The sequence below is a fragment of the Anopheles bellator genome, chromosome 1 (genome assembly GCF_943735745.2).
Source record: "Anopheles bellator chromosome 1, idAnoBellAS_SP24_06.2, whole genome shotgun sequence".
In the NCBI taxonomy this organism is placed as follows: domain Eukaryota; kingdom Metazoa; phylum Arthropoda; class Insecta; order Diptera; family Culicidae; genus Anopheles; species Anopheles bellator.
In genome coordinates, this window is record NC_071285.1 from 18,161,130 (window position 1) to 18,176,296 (window position 15,167).

The following is a 15,167-nucleotide window of genomic DNA, read 5'->3' on the forward strand; positions in this document are numbered from 1 at the left end:
TCTCCAGGAATTTTATGTAGCGCACCGAACTCTGAAGTAACGTGAATCAACTGCCAAGTGTGGCGCATGGTGGATCGGGGTCACTTAATGGTAATCGCATACGTTCCGCGCGTAAGTGCATTCTGTGCCTTTCGCCGGCCAGCGTGTGTTCGTAGAATTTAATTTCCATGATTCATTCGATGTGGTCAAAACAGCATGCGCGCCCCGCGCCTAATGGTCGCCTTCCTGGAGGGTTAGGTCATCCACGATAGGCCCCGTAATCCGCCGCGATCCACCAGCTACAAAGTGAGTCAACGGAATTATGCTTCATCCGAAGCGGCGAGGGTTCTTATTTTAGAAGGCCCCGGGATCGGATCGTGGCGCGTTAGACACGCGCGTTCTCTTTCTCCAGTCATACCCGGCCGACGACGGGGGCCCCGACGTGGAATGGAATGTGGCTCCGATGTGGCCATGATTGGCGCACCACCGTGGCGGCGGCCCGGACCGGTGATTGATTCGTCGCCGCCTCTGGATCGGGGGACGCCAACCGGGGGGGGACCGGTTCTGCATATGCGCGGCCGGACACTTGACAGCTCAGCAGCCCGCGCGCGCATCATAGCTGGAGGGGCCTCGCCAAAGCCTAATGGACATGTTACCGCGGCCGTAGGAAGAAGTAGTTCAATGCTCTCTCCTCCTCTTGACCGTTAGGCGACGTTTGGCAGACGTAAATGTCTCCACCGGGCAGCGTGTCATGTCTGGGGCGCGCTCGCCATAAAAATTACATGTCCGCGCCCGCGGAGACCAAAACCAGCCTCTGCCGCAGCAGCACTAATTGGCGAGAGCCCATCCGAGCCCCACGTGACAGCGGATCGAGACTCCATCGACTTGGTAATTGAGTGGCCCGACACGACAACGACGATGGGTCGCCACTAATCTGACGAAGAAAGCACTCTCTGCGGGTTGATTACGCGGGGAAAGATGATGCTTCCAACCGTCGTCGTCGTAATGGGGATGAAAAATCGAGCCGCCAGGACTATCCATTACACTCTCTCTGAGATGGTCCCAAAAGTTGCCCACAAACGTCACACTCTGAGGATCGTGTGACTTGTGGGAGCAGACGACACTTGACCATCCCCTGCCCGTTTGGCGAATCTCGCGTCATCTCGCGCCACAAACTTGGCCCTCACTTAATTGATGTGTAAATATTTATGCTCGAGATGACCTGCGCTGTACGGTGGGGGCCCCTGGAAGGGTGCGGCCTGGCTGTGGAGCGGGTTTTCTAAATAAACTGAGGACTGTTCACGACGATGTTTAAACGGTTCAGGGCATTAAGAGGGCAGCATAATGTTCAGCAAGCTGTAAACGTCCTAACAAATGTCATGTGCGTTAGTGTTTGAAGAACCATTGCGAATGGCTGCGAATAAATGTTGTCCAAATAAATACCATCGGGGAAAAAGGCTATCATGGTGTTCCTCCTTGGACGGCAAAAGGGGCAGTAGGACCTTTCTTTGTTTACAAATTGCTGCTGCAACTCCTTCCCGAGTTTCTCTCGTCGTCTCGTGGATTCACACTCGCTCCAAAGTTATGACAGATGACGGAGCGATTGGTTCTGACCATGACATCAGCGAAACCCGCGGGTTTCATTGTCCGCGTCTGTCTCTGCCCACTTACAAACGAAACATTGATCGATATTTGAAAATCAAAATAATCGATCGAATTCCGTGCACCGAAGAAGTGATCGACCGAAGACACACGACTCGGACTCCAAGAACAGCCCGAGAGCGGGTTGACCCTGAGCGAATTGCCAATTCGTATTCGCCGTTTTATAAATGGTGCCGAAGCCAGTCAACTCCCAAAAAAGGCACGGTTTTAACGGTGAGCATCACATACCGTGTTTCGACCAGCGGGGTAATAAACGCGCCAGCATCATCGCCGCCGCAAGGACGCGCACTCTCCAAGACCCGTGCGATGTTGCCCTCCTTCGGTTCCATCGGTCGTGTCGGTAAGCGAGTTATGACATCATCGTGCAGTTTGGCAACCGACCGACCGGTCGCTGCCGATGAGCCCCCAGAGAGCAGCCAGCAGAAGCCCAGAGCCTGCCCCCGATCTGTTTTATTCGCAACGCCCCGTCAGGAACGGGCTCAACGAAAAGGGAACGAAGACCAGAACGGGGTCCGATCGATCGCGGCCGGGCCGGGCATCGTCGTAAATAAGAAGGGGCGAAAAGTATGCTAAAGAGTGAAGCCTCGGCGCGCGGTCGAACCGGAGGGGGTGAATTATAAAAATAAAATTAACTCCTCGGCGGATCGCGGGGACCGACGACACCGAACCGGGAAGAACCGAGGCGGGAAAGAAAACCATGCGCACTGTACTTTGGGCAGCGACAGAAAAAAGAAATGGAACCAACGGTCAATGCGCGCTGGGAAGAGTAATTTAAATTTAAACTGCACCCAGCAGCAAGGGAAGCAAAAGAAGTGACCACTTACCAGACGGCGGTCGTCTCTTCGCTAAATCCGTCGTTGAGTCTGGACCCGAAATCCGTGTCTTAGCCGCGTGGAACGCAGTGCGTGACGCCGCATGAGATGCCCCTCCACAGCCCACACCGTAAGGAAACGGAGACCTCAGACTGACCCTTGATGACCCCGAACGAGAGAAAGTTCGCGACTGGGAGGCACGATTCTCTCACGTAAATTGGGTGCCCGTTTTTTTGACGTGTGACCCCACCTTGAACTGGCACAGTTTTTATGGCCGTGGATTAATTTTCTGCCCAACGACTGATGAGATTAACACAAATCGGACGGGTTTATGTTTTCATTAGGGGTGGCCAGAGCACCGTCGTCGTCTATCAACATCTAATGTTATTTTAAAGACCTAAATGGGTTAAAACTCAAGGGAATTGGCAGACACAGGGTGACACCGCCTTAAACGCTGCCAAGACACGCTCAACACTGAGGGCTCCGTGGAAAGGTTGCGGAACCCCTTGGTTGCCGGCACAGAAAAAGAAAACTCGTCCGTCAACCACATTTTCCCAAGCTCTCCTCCTCAACACATGAAGAGCCGACTGGCTACCGATTCTCCCACCGGCCACAAGAATGGTGCTTCGCTTCTGTTGCTTCGTTTGCTTCTAATTCCGTTCAGTTTTGCGGTTTCCGCGTAAGAAAATGCGCATTCATTGCTGTGTGGCGGCCGCTGCAGAGCGTGTGAATGGAATTTAGCGTGCTGCAGCGAGAAGTAGTACCAAAGGGTGGTGCTGTGGCCACGAATTAGAACAGACCCTTGGTGCCCTTAAAGGCAAGCAACACGTGAATCGGGTGGCACAAAGTGTGACATTAGAGTGCTTCTCGGGACTGGCGGAACCTTTCTTCGGCGCTCTGAACTAAAGAGCCAGAAATTTATTACGCCATCGTTACCACCACCCCTTCAGGGTCGCGTTTGTGCACAACGGAAAGGGCACCAGGACTCTCCGAGACGCCGAGCAAATTGCTGTGCACCACCGATGATGAGTACAAATGAGCTGCATAACAAATTGGGACCGCAAACGGGCAGAAAGACCAGCCACACCGCCGGCGTTCATCCCGGCGTGTCCTGGAATGGTGTTGGATAATTTGATTAATTTTTCAAGATGGCTATCTCGAGTGACGGCGGAATTTAAGACACACGAGTGGCCGCGGCGTCGTGTGCAACGCCCGCGCTCATAAAGAAGGACCCGGAAAAGCATCGCCGACGAGCGGGAAAGATTGTAAAAGTAAATTAAATGCCGTAACGAGGTCAATGCCGCGTGCAATGAGATGCCGCCGTTGTAATGCCGGCATCGCATTCGGAGCTCCACCTACGCCCGGCTTGCGATCGGCTCACCGGATAAGGGCTATAAAGTTCCCCCAACCGCGGAGAGATGGGCCTCCGATAAATCGAAATTGTTTCCCTTGCATCCCTTTTTAGCGGCGGGCCCCAGGAGGGGTGTGTGGTAGTTTATTTCGTTTCGTCCACGTTGGGTCTTCTTCCGGCGGACGGCGCGCTGATCCCGTAAACCGCACCGTTTGCGAAAGAAGGTTAACATTGGTGGGGGCCTATCGGCGTTAAGTGCGCGGAAATCGATCGGACTTACGATCGGTCCGGGTCCATACGGCTTATCTTGGCGTGGGTCCAGAACATCCAGAACGTCCAGACGGTCAAGATCTTTGAATTTCGATTGCAAGGCGCCGGCACGAGATACACAATGGACTCGTATATCTTACTTTCCGGCTCCGGTCGAACGGCTGTTTGGTTTCAGTCCGCCGTAAAATAGGCACACCACCGTCTGAAGCCGCGAACGGTTCCGCGATTCCACAGGGGAGCTCCACAGCCTGCGGCATGAATCGGCCGGTTAAAATAATTCAATCCAAAGTGTGGCGGGCAAAGATTTCAGGTCTTTTCCCCCCGGAAAGGAGTTGCGTGTAATTAATGTGCAGTTACCGTATTAATTACCGCATTAAGGAGCGATGCTCGTGTTGTTGCCGCTTTTAATGTAAATATTTAATTCGCCATTTGGGTTTGGTAACACCTTTCGTTCTGCGCCTTTAAGAGTCCTCAAAGGTAACTGGAGACCACACATCCGACGGTGTGTGCGGTGGGGTTAAAACTGCGGCCCATCGATTGGTGGCCCAGTCGAGAGGGGGTGGTTTGTGAAAGTGCGGGTGACCGGGTGCAAACACCCACACGTGGCAAAAGGGCATCAGACTCTCTGTACCGATTGGCCTTCTGATGAAGGTGAAGGTAAAAGCCATAGCCCACCGTACGCGCTGCGGTCTTTCGCTCAATCACGATTCATTGGCACTAATTTAGAACTAGGGCATCCGGAGGCAGCAGGAGAGAGTGGAACCCAACCGGGACCGGGAGGGATGATGGAAAAGTGGATTGCTTTCGGAAATCGTGTAGACACCGACGTTTGTCCCTCCATCCGTCCATGTTTATGTTCGGAAAGTACGATGCTTGTTATTCTATTCGCGTCGGAGCTAACGTGACTTACCGGTTTGCGCGGTCGCGAGACTCTTTAAAGCTTCTAGGCTGGAATTTCAATTCGCATATCTTAAAAACTGTCATCTTCGGGTCCGTTGTGCAAAGAAAGGTTTACTTCGATTGCCCTGCAATGTAGGATCAAAGCCATTTCTGTTGCTAGCAAAAGTTTGACAGGTTTCCGCTCTTGACTGTTAAAGATCTAGTAGTCTCGGTGTGGTGAAGAAAATGTCTGTCAGTCGCAATTTGTGAGGGAATGTCCCGAATGTCAAGGAGAAAATCGTCCTTAGTGAAAGATGTAAATGTGTGTTTTCGCCAGAGCCGTGGACCTACTTTCGCGCCACGTGTACTCGCCATACCAGGCAGGTAGCTTTGAGGGAACTCCCCACCGTTCGTTCTGCGTATAAGTAACCCGCCGGCTGCAAAACAACAGGAAAAATTCATACCAAAACCAACGGCATGTTGGAAATGTAGGTTTTTTTTATTTTATTGCTTTGCGATTTATTTTTCATGCGGCACGGTGCGCAAGGACATACGGAACTTGCCACTCACGGGCTTTTGACACGCAAACAGACATCGAATAGGTATCCCAAAATTACCCTCGCTTTCGGAACGTTGTCCGTGAACCTGCCGTGGCAATGTCAGGGTGCTTCGATGTAGCGCGGTTCGGATAGGATCACCGGGCGTTTCCGTGTAGCACACCCGCATTCGAACGAACGGAGTGTTATTTATTCAAAGTGTTTTTACACAATTCTCGACACATTTAAACGCACGAACCGGGTGGCAACAACTGATCGAATGTTGAGGTTACAAGGATCTCTTGGCCTTTTTCAGGCGTTACGACGGATTGGTAAGCCACTGACTGGGTAGGTCACATGGCCCTTCATCACCAAACAGCTGAGGAAAGACATGAAATTTATTTTCAGTTCATTAGTTTCATATCAGAAAAAGCGACCCTAAATGAAGCCGATTTGAACCCAAATAAAGCGGTTTTAATTATTCATAGCTTATCAGCCCGGAACTGGGGACCATATTTGAGCACCCGTCCTTCCGCAAAATGAATTAATTAGGGGTGCCATCTCACCAAACGCGGGGCATCATAATTACATTCGAATCTCATTCGCCGCGAGTTCTGCAAATTTACTTTTAATAACTAGAACTCAGCGTTTGTGTTCCAGGATCCCCCGGAAACACACAAACAGTAGAAGGGCGGATCGAATCCTGTGTGGAGCCAAAGGGCTTTCAAACAGGATCCGGCAATAAAGGCTACCGAATCTTCCAGATGTTCCGTGGGTAGAGCGGAGTTGAGTAATTAAATAAAATATTCAGCCATTTTTCAGGCTTTGGTGCTGCGACCAATGCGGGGTATCCCCGACAGGCCCAGACGCATCCAGAAGTGATAAATCAATTAACCAGTTCGCTTTTTTGCAACATCGGCCACGATGCTTTCTTTAGTGTATTTCTTTGGATGAGAACGGGTGAATGTTGCGGACTCGCTGTGTACAAACTCCGTTCACCAAGCAACGTAAAATACCCATGCCCGGGATCGGCGGCCTCGGGACCAGAAGTTGGAGTGAAAATTAAATTACGCTTCGCTTTGCGCTTGTTGTTGTGGGCCCCGGGACTCGGTTTGCGGGACTTGCGGAGATCCATTCAGAGGAAGAAACGGTAAAACATATCGCTGCGCTTATGAACAATGTGATGTTCGGAGTTCCGTCTTGCGGTGCCCGCCGGAGTTTAGCGGTAGTCAATGGGTTGACCTACTTGATTTACACCAATTAACTTTCTCTTTTTTCTGCCGCATAGCGTCTCGCGGCCATGGTGGTCGCCTGGCCAAGGATGATGTTGGCCCAGTGGCATTGCGAAAGTATTTTCTTTCGGTTTTTCTGTTACTTCTCTGATCGCGATCTGGCGCTGTTCTTCATCCTGTGGCTGTGTGGTGGCCGCAAAGGGTCACAAAAGGGTCACCTGGAGCGGTTCCGATGTTTGTCCAGAACTGACCTCCAAAAATTACCAACCACCCGGGCCGAGGTGTTCGGGCCAATGAAGAAGCCAACCAAAGGCCACGGAAGCTAAACGGTGGCCAAGTTCTGAAGCCAGCTCGGGCGTAAAAGTGTTTAATTTAATTATCGCGTCGAAGGCGCACGTAAGGCTCATTTCTGGGTGGGCTCTCCCGCGCGTTTGGACTGTTCTAAACTTGGACACCTGGAACCCGGGAAAACGTTTTCAAACCGTTCTCCCGTTTTTCTGCTGTCTGTCCGATTTTGGGGGCTACTTTTTTGGGGATAATACACCCGGGACACCCTTTTTGGGGTGTGATGGTGCGTGCCCGACGGTAGGTTCTGCCTGTTAGCAGCGCGCCTCTGGTGGGGTGCGATGTTTACTGGCCACCGCCCGGTATGTAGAAAAGCTGTTTATATCCCCCACGCCGGCCACATTTCTATGTTGACGGGACAATAAAGCACTCTTGAACGTACTGTTGTGCGAGTGGTTTTACGGTTCGTTGGAATGTTGTTGGATATGGGCCCCGGGGAGAATGGCATCCAAATGCCGCGATTGTGCTAGTCTGAGGGTTCCCATAGCGAAAGATTTTTTGGGAAAATTGTGAGCTCTCAATTACCTATATTAAATACGATTTACTATTCGGCAATAAAATTTGTTGGAATCTTCCCTGAAATATTCTAGCCTAACAATAACGTATTAGCTTCACTGTTAAAGTTTCTGTTGCGTCTGTAACCGTTATTTTCAAACCTTATCACGAGCTCAGGGCAGACAAAACTAGGTTAGAGATTAACGTCCCATTTATTAAGCGAGATTAGTCGCCCACCGGTTGTGAAACCTTCTTATGCAATCAGCAACTGGTTGGCGGAAGCACTGATGATGTCATTCAACTATCACTACAAGTAAAACACTTTTTACACCTCAAAATTAACTTTATGGATCAAGTAAACATTCCATAGGTCGTTGGCAGTGGCTGCAGAAACACAGAAAGAGAGAGAGAGAGAGTTTAAACACAAATTTTAATTAAAGATAAACACATTCCATCCGTAGTCCGTAGAGAGCATCTCTGATACGGCTCTATCGCCCAGCGCAGGGCCATCACGCATCCTTCTGGGCAACCCTATGATTTTAATTTTAATACCGCTCATTCCCCGGTTGGCGGTATTTCTCATTACACCGCTTATCGCTATGCTGGGTGCTACCGATCGCTCCCGCCAGCTGTGGCTGTTGATGAGCTGCTCCCCACCATTCGCCAAGTTTCCCCGTTGTCTGCCCTGCCGCCCAGTGGGGAGCCCAAGCACCGGAGCAAGCCAATCAGTAGCAGAGCAACAGCAGCGCCAGCGTAGTTAGTCCCTCCAGGAAGGGCACCGATTTATGGGCCAAGGTGCCACTGCTGACTACTGCGGTGTGCTGAAGTGAGCCTCGGTGTGTCCGCTATTACGAGATAGGACAGGAAGCTGCCACACACTCGAGGAAGATTTGAACCTTTTGATAGGAGGACTCCCCTCCGCGAGGGTTATGGCAGGCGTTGAAGGACCAATACACATCGGGCATTATCGGGCTGTCGTGTGGTAGAAGTCCCTTCAACGTTGTCCTTCGAACGACGGGAGCATAAAGAAAACCCGCAAGTTCAATGAGTCTCGGGTATCACGTGCAATCTATCTTTAACAAGAAGGCAAACAACGTTAACGGGGGGGCCGTGCAGTAGTAACACACCATGATGGGCGGCTATTGTGAAGGGAAAAAGGGTCTTCACTGTTCGACGATCCATTCCCCAAGGCCACAACGTGCCAATTTGGAATTGTTCGCCACAGCAACCCTTCAATGGAGCTTATTACGCACGAATCAAGATTATTCTTTGATTTTGTGTAAGGTTTTTTGGTCTTTTGTTAATCGAGAAGATATTATAAACATTTTGTTTTTTTTAATCTGTTTCAGATTTGTCCTGTTCTATCGAGCTCTCTTCTGCTGCGAAAGGTATGTTTAGGAGGATGTGACCACCAACCTAGATGCACCTTTATTCGCCCCCTTTATTATGAAACACAACGACCCGGCACCCATACGAAGGCACGAAAAAAGGGGGTCAACTGAGTAAATCATGCTCCCGACATTGACACATATTGCTGACCGACCGCGGTACAGCATCACCCTCATCATTGCACCCAAGCCCCAGCCAATCAAGGAAACGGTCCCGCTGGCTGGCTGGCCAGCGGGGTGTGATGATAAAAATCTATTCTCGCCCAATTTATCCGTCGTTGAGTCCCTGTTTTCAAAACCGAACCGAAAACAAAACAAAAACTAGATCAGGAATGGTGTGGCGCCCAGTCAACAACGGTTATTGTGGCGCGCGAACCATCGCGCGGTCTTTTGGTCGATAAAATCGGACAAACAAAATCAAGCGTCCAGCGCAGGCGAGCGAAGTTTTGCGAGGCCCAATGGCGATGTGTTCTGATCAGTTTTATGTGCCTTTCTAGATTGAGTCCGCCGGACAACGCCTGGCTGTGTCCGGGGATCGTGCGATACGGAATCTTGGTGCCCGAAAATAGCGCAGATGTCTGCTCGCGCAGTAATATCAGTAAATCTTTCAATTTGGACACATTTTTGGTAACGGTTGTTTAGAAATTTAGCAGATAAACAGATAAACGTTCCCTTCTATTTCACTTCGGACCCATTATTTGTTGATCTAGATTTGCGTTTCTAGATTGACGTTGTTCACCAAACTCTTGATCCCATGGTAACTTGATTGAACTATTTTACTCACTGGAGCATCGAACACCAAGGGCGACCGACCGTCCGCGGAGCCTACTGTACCAGTGCTCTGTGTGTTCGAAATCGAATTAAAGTTTTATGATTCAACAATTAAATCAATAGCTCAACCGGAACGGAGCGACGTATGGCACTTGCCATCTGCCGGGCTAACATTTTGGGGCCGCCTCTCTGGGGGTGACGTTGTTGCAAACGCGTACGATTTATTATGCAAAACAAACGGACACAGTGACGGGCCGTTGTAAGGCGTAACTGTGGCTTTCCTGGTGCAGTTTTCTGGCCCGGAATAATTCCTACTTGCCACGAACATAAATCATACATTTAATGTTGGGTCTGTTCCGAGGCAGCGTTCCGATCGAAACGATGTAAGCGAACCGCAGACATAGCCCTACGATGGGTTTTTGGTTGGAATCCGTTCCCTCTCTCGCTCTCTCTCTCTGATCCTTCGTGGGCAGCAGACGTGCGGACAAGCGATGCGGATTAAATTGCTGACTAAAGAAGACATTTGCGTAACAAGTCGCCCCCTATTCATTGTAGGCAACAATGCTGCTGCCTCTTCTCTTTCGGCGAACGGTCAAAGCACATGCTGCCATCATGAAGCTCTAGTCCTGGTCCGGTGGAGAGAATCTGTTCGGGGCCGCCGATGCTGCCGTACCCAACAGCGTGCCGCCGCCGGTGGCTTAACACTTTCGACTTTGATGACAAATAAATTCAACCTAGATTGAAGTCAATTGTTTCTGTGTGCTTATGAAGTGTGCGCGCAAATACACACTGTCCGCAGAGAGGACCGGTTCGGTAAATTGCCATCCTGCTGACGCGCCACCCAGCGGGTCGTAACTTGTGGGCCAAACGCCTCCTAGTCTCCACTTTTGCTAGGAGAGATGTCTGGCTGTTTAGAGCTGCTGCTGGACGGCGGGACATGTAGCGCAAGGCGTTGTGTTGCCGGCCAGTGGAGATTGGACACAGTTGATTTCCTCTCGATTGTCACTCAGTGTGACAGGATTAGTGGATTAAACTTCATCGGAGCTGAACAGAGCGAGTTGGCACTCTCGGCTGTGAGTGGTATCTGTCTGCAGCAATTCTTCTTTTTTATGTTGAGGACAAGAAATGACTCCTTTCCGGAGGTGTCATCATAAATTAACCACGTTCTGATAACAGTACGAATCAATCACCATTTAAAGAAGATTTATATCTATTAGGGGCCCAAACAAAAACCAGTAACCGAAAATTTGCTGCCCCATATTAATGACTGACCTTCTGTGACTGTGAAGTTACACAACTTCAACTCCGCCTTGAGCCCAAAACGCAGGAATGGAAATAAATTACAATTCAATTAGGACCAATCGTGGTGCGACTCACACGCTCCCGGGGAGGGCTATTAGTGCTCCCTCCGTGGCCCACTAGAACCGTGGCAGCCATTTATCAAACCTGTCGTCCACTTCATTAGGAGCCGCGTCAGCATAAGAGGGTTCACGTGGAAGGACCTAAAGGAACCGCTTAAGCCCTCGAAGAAGCCCCATACACGCAACCAACAAGCTGGCCAGAGAACGTTCGGAAACAAAACCCATAATCTAATTCACTCTTTTCGGGGTTTGGTTTCGCACGACACTCCGCTGCGCTGCTGAAAGCCGAAAGGCAATAAGCCATCATGTTTGTCAAAGGTGAAACCCTGTCCACAAGCCTGTCAAAGGTTGTGCACGCACGCATGAATCGGGGGCTACCGTTGGACACTAAATGGCATGTTTGTGTTCAGCTCAACGCCAACCGGGCGGGAGTCGTCAAGTTGGTGTCTAACCACTTGGGCCTGATAACGATGAAATGCGTTTTAATCGACAACCGGAGTGGGCGATCGACCACAAGTGGTTACCGGTGGACCACCAGAAAAAAAAACACTTCAGACAACAAGCCCAAAAGCCCGCCGAAAAACTCAAAACAGCTCTCTCGGCCGTTGCGTACACTAATCGTTAGCTGATTCCCGTGGCCGCGTCCGGTTGTGTAAATCCCGTGACCAAATAATCAATCACTGTCAGAGGTTGGTCGCTCCACGTTCTCGGCCGCCGAACCGGAACCGGTTCCGATACTAGCCTATTCCACCCACCCGAAGCGGATTCTTTCGATATTCCCCTCTCGGATCTCTCTCTAATCTGATGGTCAGCTCTTAACCCTTTCCCCCGGGGCGGTGGTTATTGTTTCGTGAATTGGATCGATCGGAGCGGACACTCCGTCAAAAGTGGGGCGATGCTCCACAAGGGCCAAGGTTTTGCCCAGTTGTGCTCTCGGTCCCGCAAGAGGCGCGGTGTGACAAATGGGAAGTCAGAGAGGGCCCCCATCTCAAGATGAACGGTGGAAAGAGGAACCGTTAGCTGGGAACCGAGATTTGTAGGCTTTCGCGGTGAAGCAAAAACTTGACGGCCTCGAGGCGCATTTCTTAAGTGATTTGTGACGCTTTTCCATTTCGGACATTGTTCGAATGAAACGTTGCTGTGTTTCCGTACGGACAGCATCAGCCCATTAGCCGCCGATCTCGTTTCAAAAATCGGACACCTTTGCCCCTACCGACGAACAAAGCGAATGAAAGAAATGGAATGCGTTTTTTAGCTCCACCGGAAACCATTGGTGGAGATTTACGCTGAAGGGCCACAGGGTGCTTTCCTGCTCATTAGAGTAGGTCCCCCCCGTAGACACCGCTCTGGAGCATTAGCTTGACTAATATACCCACGACACTTTTCCTAACGGTTAACCGTTTGGAGTATCACTTCCGTTCGTGAGCCGCGACACGACCCGGAGCCATTTTCCCACCAAAAACCGAACATATCACCATCGCATCACAGTGTTCGATCGGCAATTTAGTGCCCAAATTGATGCCTAGATTTGTTGGTGCCTCTCATGGTGATCCCTTCGATCGCTTATCATGATTCACCGATCGACGACGTTGTGTTGCTGTAAATTCACTGAAGCCGCGCGGAAAGTGTTAATTTATTCATGAATCGTGCGGAATCGATCGGACCGATTGTTGTTGCTGAGTGTGGTGTCCCGTGGCCACTCCGTCCCGTGTTCCATGAAAGCGTTAATGCGATTCCGGTAAACATGGAATATCACTTTCCGGATCGCGCGCCTAATGACTGCCGGCTACCGCTTAAGTAACTACTATCCTTCCGACCGGCCGACCGGTCAGCAGCGACCAGTCGGTGTAACTTTGTTTATTTTTGCATTCGATGCGTTGTATGTTTACTGTTTGAATGAAGCATTTAATTGATTCATTGCAGGGGTTAATTCGTGGCACTTATGTATGCCACTAGGTCAGTCAGACGGGGTCCTTACGGTGTGCTTAAAGGGCAGGGCGGTAATTAAGCTAATTCTCCCTTGCCTAACGACTGTATGCACTTCCAATAATTAATAGATAATTACGATCGTCATCCTTCTAGTGATCCCTTTATAATCTCATTTAGCTCTTCTTGAGGGTACTGATGATGATATTTCCACACCCAAAACCGGGCTTAATTTATTTATGCCCAAGAAGCTACCAATACAATTTCGGGTAACTTTCCACGCCGCGCGCTGCAACGCATCCTATCGTTCCGGCGGTGGCTTTAGTCGCAAATTGGGACGACCCGACCGAACCCTTTGCCGAATATCATCCCTAGACGCAAATTATGAGCAATTTATGATTATCATTTCTGTGACGGAAGGAAACGACTTTTGTCCCGGTCCCGCCCGCCGGCTCCAAAGGGTCAATCGCCCTTCTCCCATTTCTTTGCCGTTGAGCGAAAGGTCGTGACCCAAATCGGAAATCGGTTTCCTGTAAGTTTCGGACCTTTTTTTTTGTCGGCCCGGAAGAGATGGCAACGCCATTTAAGGGATGAACCCCCTCGCTGCCCACGTGCAATAAAGCAACGCTCTCCAGGCCGTGGGGTCCGCTGGCCGCTACCAGCGTTGATTGTTTATTGACTCAGTCAATTTAACGGCTTTTTCGTCACCTCCAGAAAAAGAAACGTTAAATTGTCCCGCGCACAAACACACCAAACTCTCGCGAGTGGAGTTTTGAATTTAAATTTTAAATCAACCAAACAGGGCAGACAAACCTCTCCGTCGCGCTCAGACACGAATAATCCGATGTAATCGCTCACTCGGCCAACGTAAAACGCCGTCGTAAAACGTGTGGCTCGTTGGAGGAAGATTATGCCGTGTTGGTTGGTGCTACCAATTTTTTTTGTGTCGCCGTCGGGCAGAAATTTTATTGCTCCGTATGTTGACAGTAGTGGATTGACTTGTAAAAAGAACGGCGTTGAAAACCCCTTAGAACCCTGTTACCTGTTTTATCAAACACGTTCCCGTAACTTGTAAACATCGTACAAAAAAGAGCAAACTACGTTGTGGTGCTGACCGAAATTAAAACATTCTGTTCCCCTCGTGACGACGGCGTGAGTCGGCAATCTGGATCCCGGTGTGCTCCTGTGTGGTGCCTTCCTTTTTTATGCTTTCCCTCCCGATCCCTTATCTAATTTTCGTTTATTATTCGCATACCACCACCGCTACCGGCGGAAGTGCTGGATGCTGCTGCTGGAATACCGTTGAATTGCGGTCTTTTTATTCGCACCCAACCACCACCACCGGGATGCGGTAGCTATTTTCACAACCGTTTAACACTCACGCAGCCACTCTCAGGAATGCTGGTGCCGTTGCCATTGAGAGGGCCATTGGTTTGCCGAAAAACACGCCGGGTTTTCCGAAGCATTGCGGGACTGAAAGGGCTCGTCGTGATCCGGAAAAGGGTTCAACAGAACCGGAACCGGTGGTTCAAGTTCAGCATTGAGGGTTGCCTCATAAAAAAAGCCCAACGTATCATACGAGTTGGAGTGCCGCTGGAATGGCTGGCGACGAATTAGAATGCATCTGGTCGGTCCGGGCTTAGGTGGTGTGTTTCCATTTCCGTGTGGTCAAATGGAGACCCTCCCAAGGGTCCAACTGACCATCATCGGCACACCCGAACGCAGATGGATGGGTTCAGAACCCGGCAAAAGTCGAGCCACGAACTTTTGAATATTAATTTCTCACACCCAAAAAGACCACAGGGACCGACTCCGTGAGTTTTGGATTACACAAGAACATAGGTACGAAGCCGCGCTCCCTTATCTTCTGTCGACCATCAGAGGTCGAGCGGCCGGCATCCAGAGTACCGTTTATCCAACCGGGAGAGATGGCCACAAGCTTGGTCTGGCTGGCAGGAAGAGATGTTTGAGTGTTGAACCGTTTGCCCGACCGTAAGTAAATATTATCACACAGTCAATAATCTCTGGATAAATCCGAACGGACAGGGCATGTCTCGGGCTCTGGCGGAAAGTTCTCACTCAATTATCACACAAAATGTAAGCGTCAAATTATTATAATGTTCATCGCTAGAACATTTCTTCAGAGGTGGAGGAAGTTCT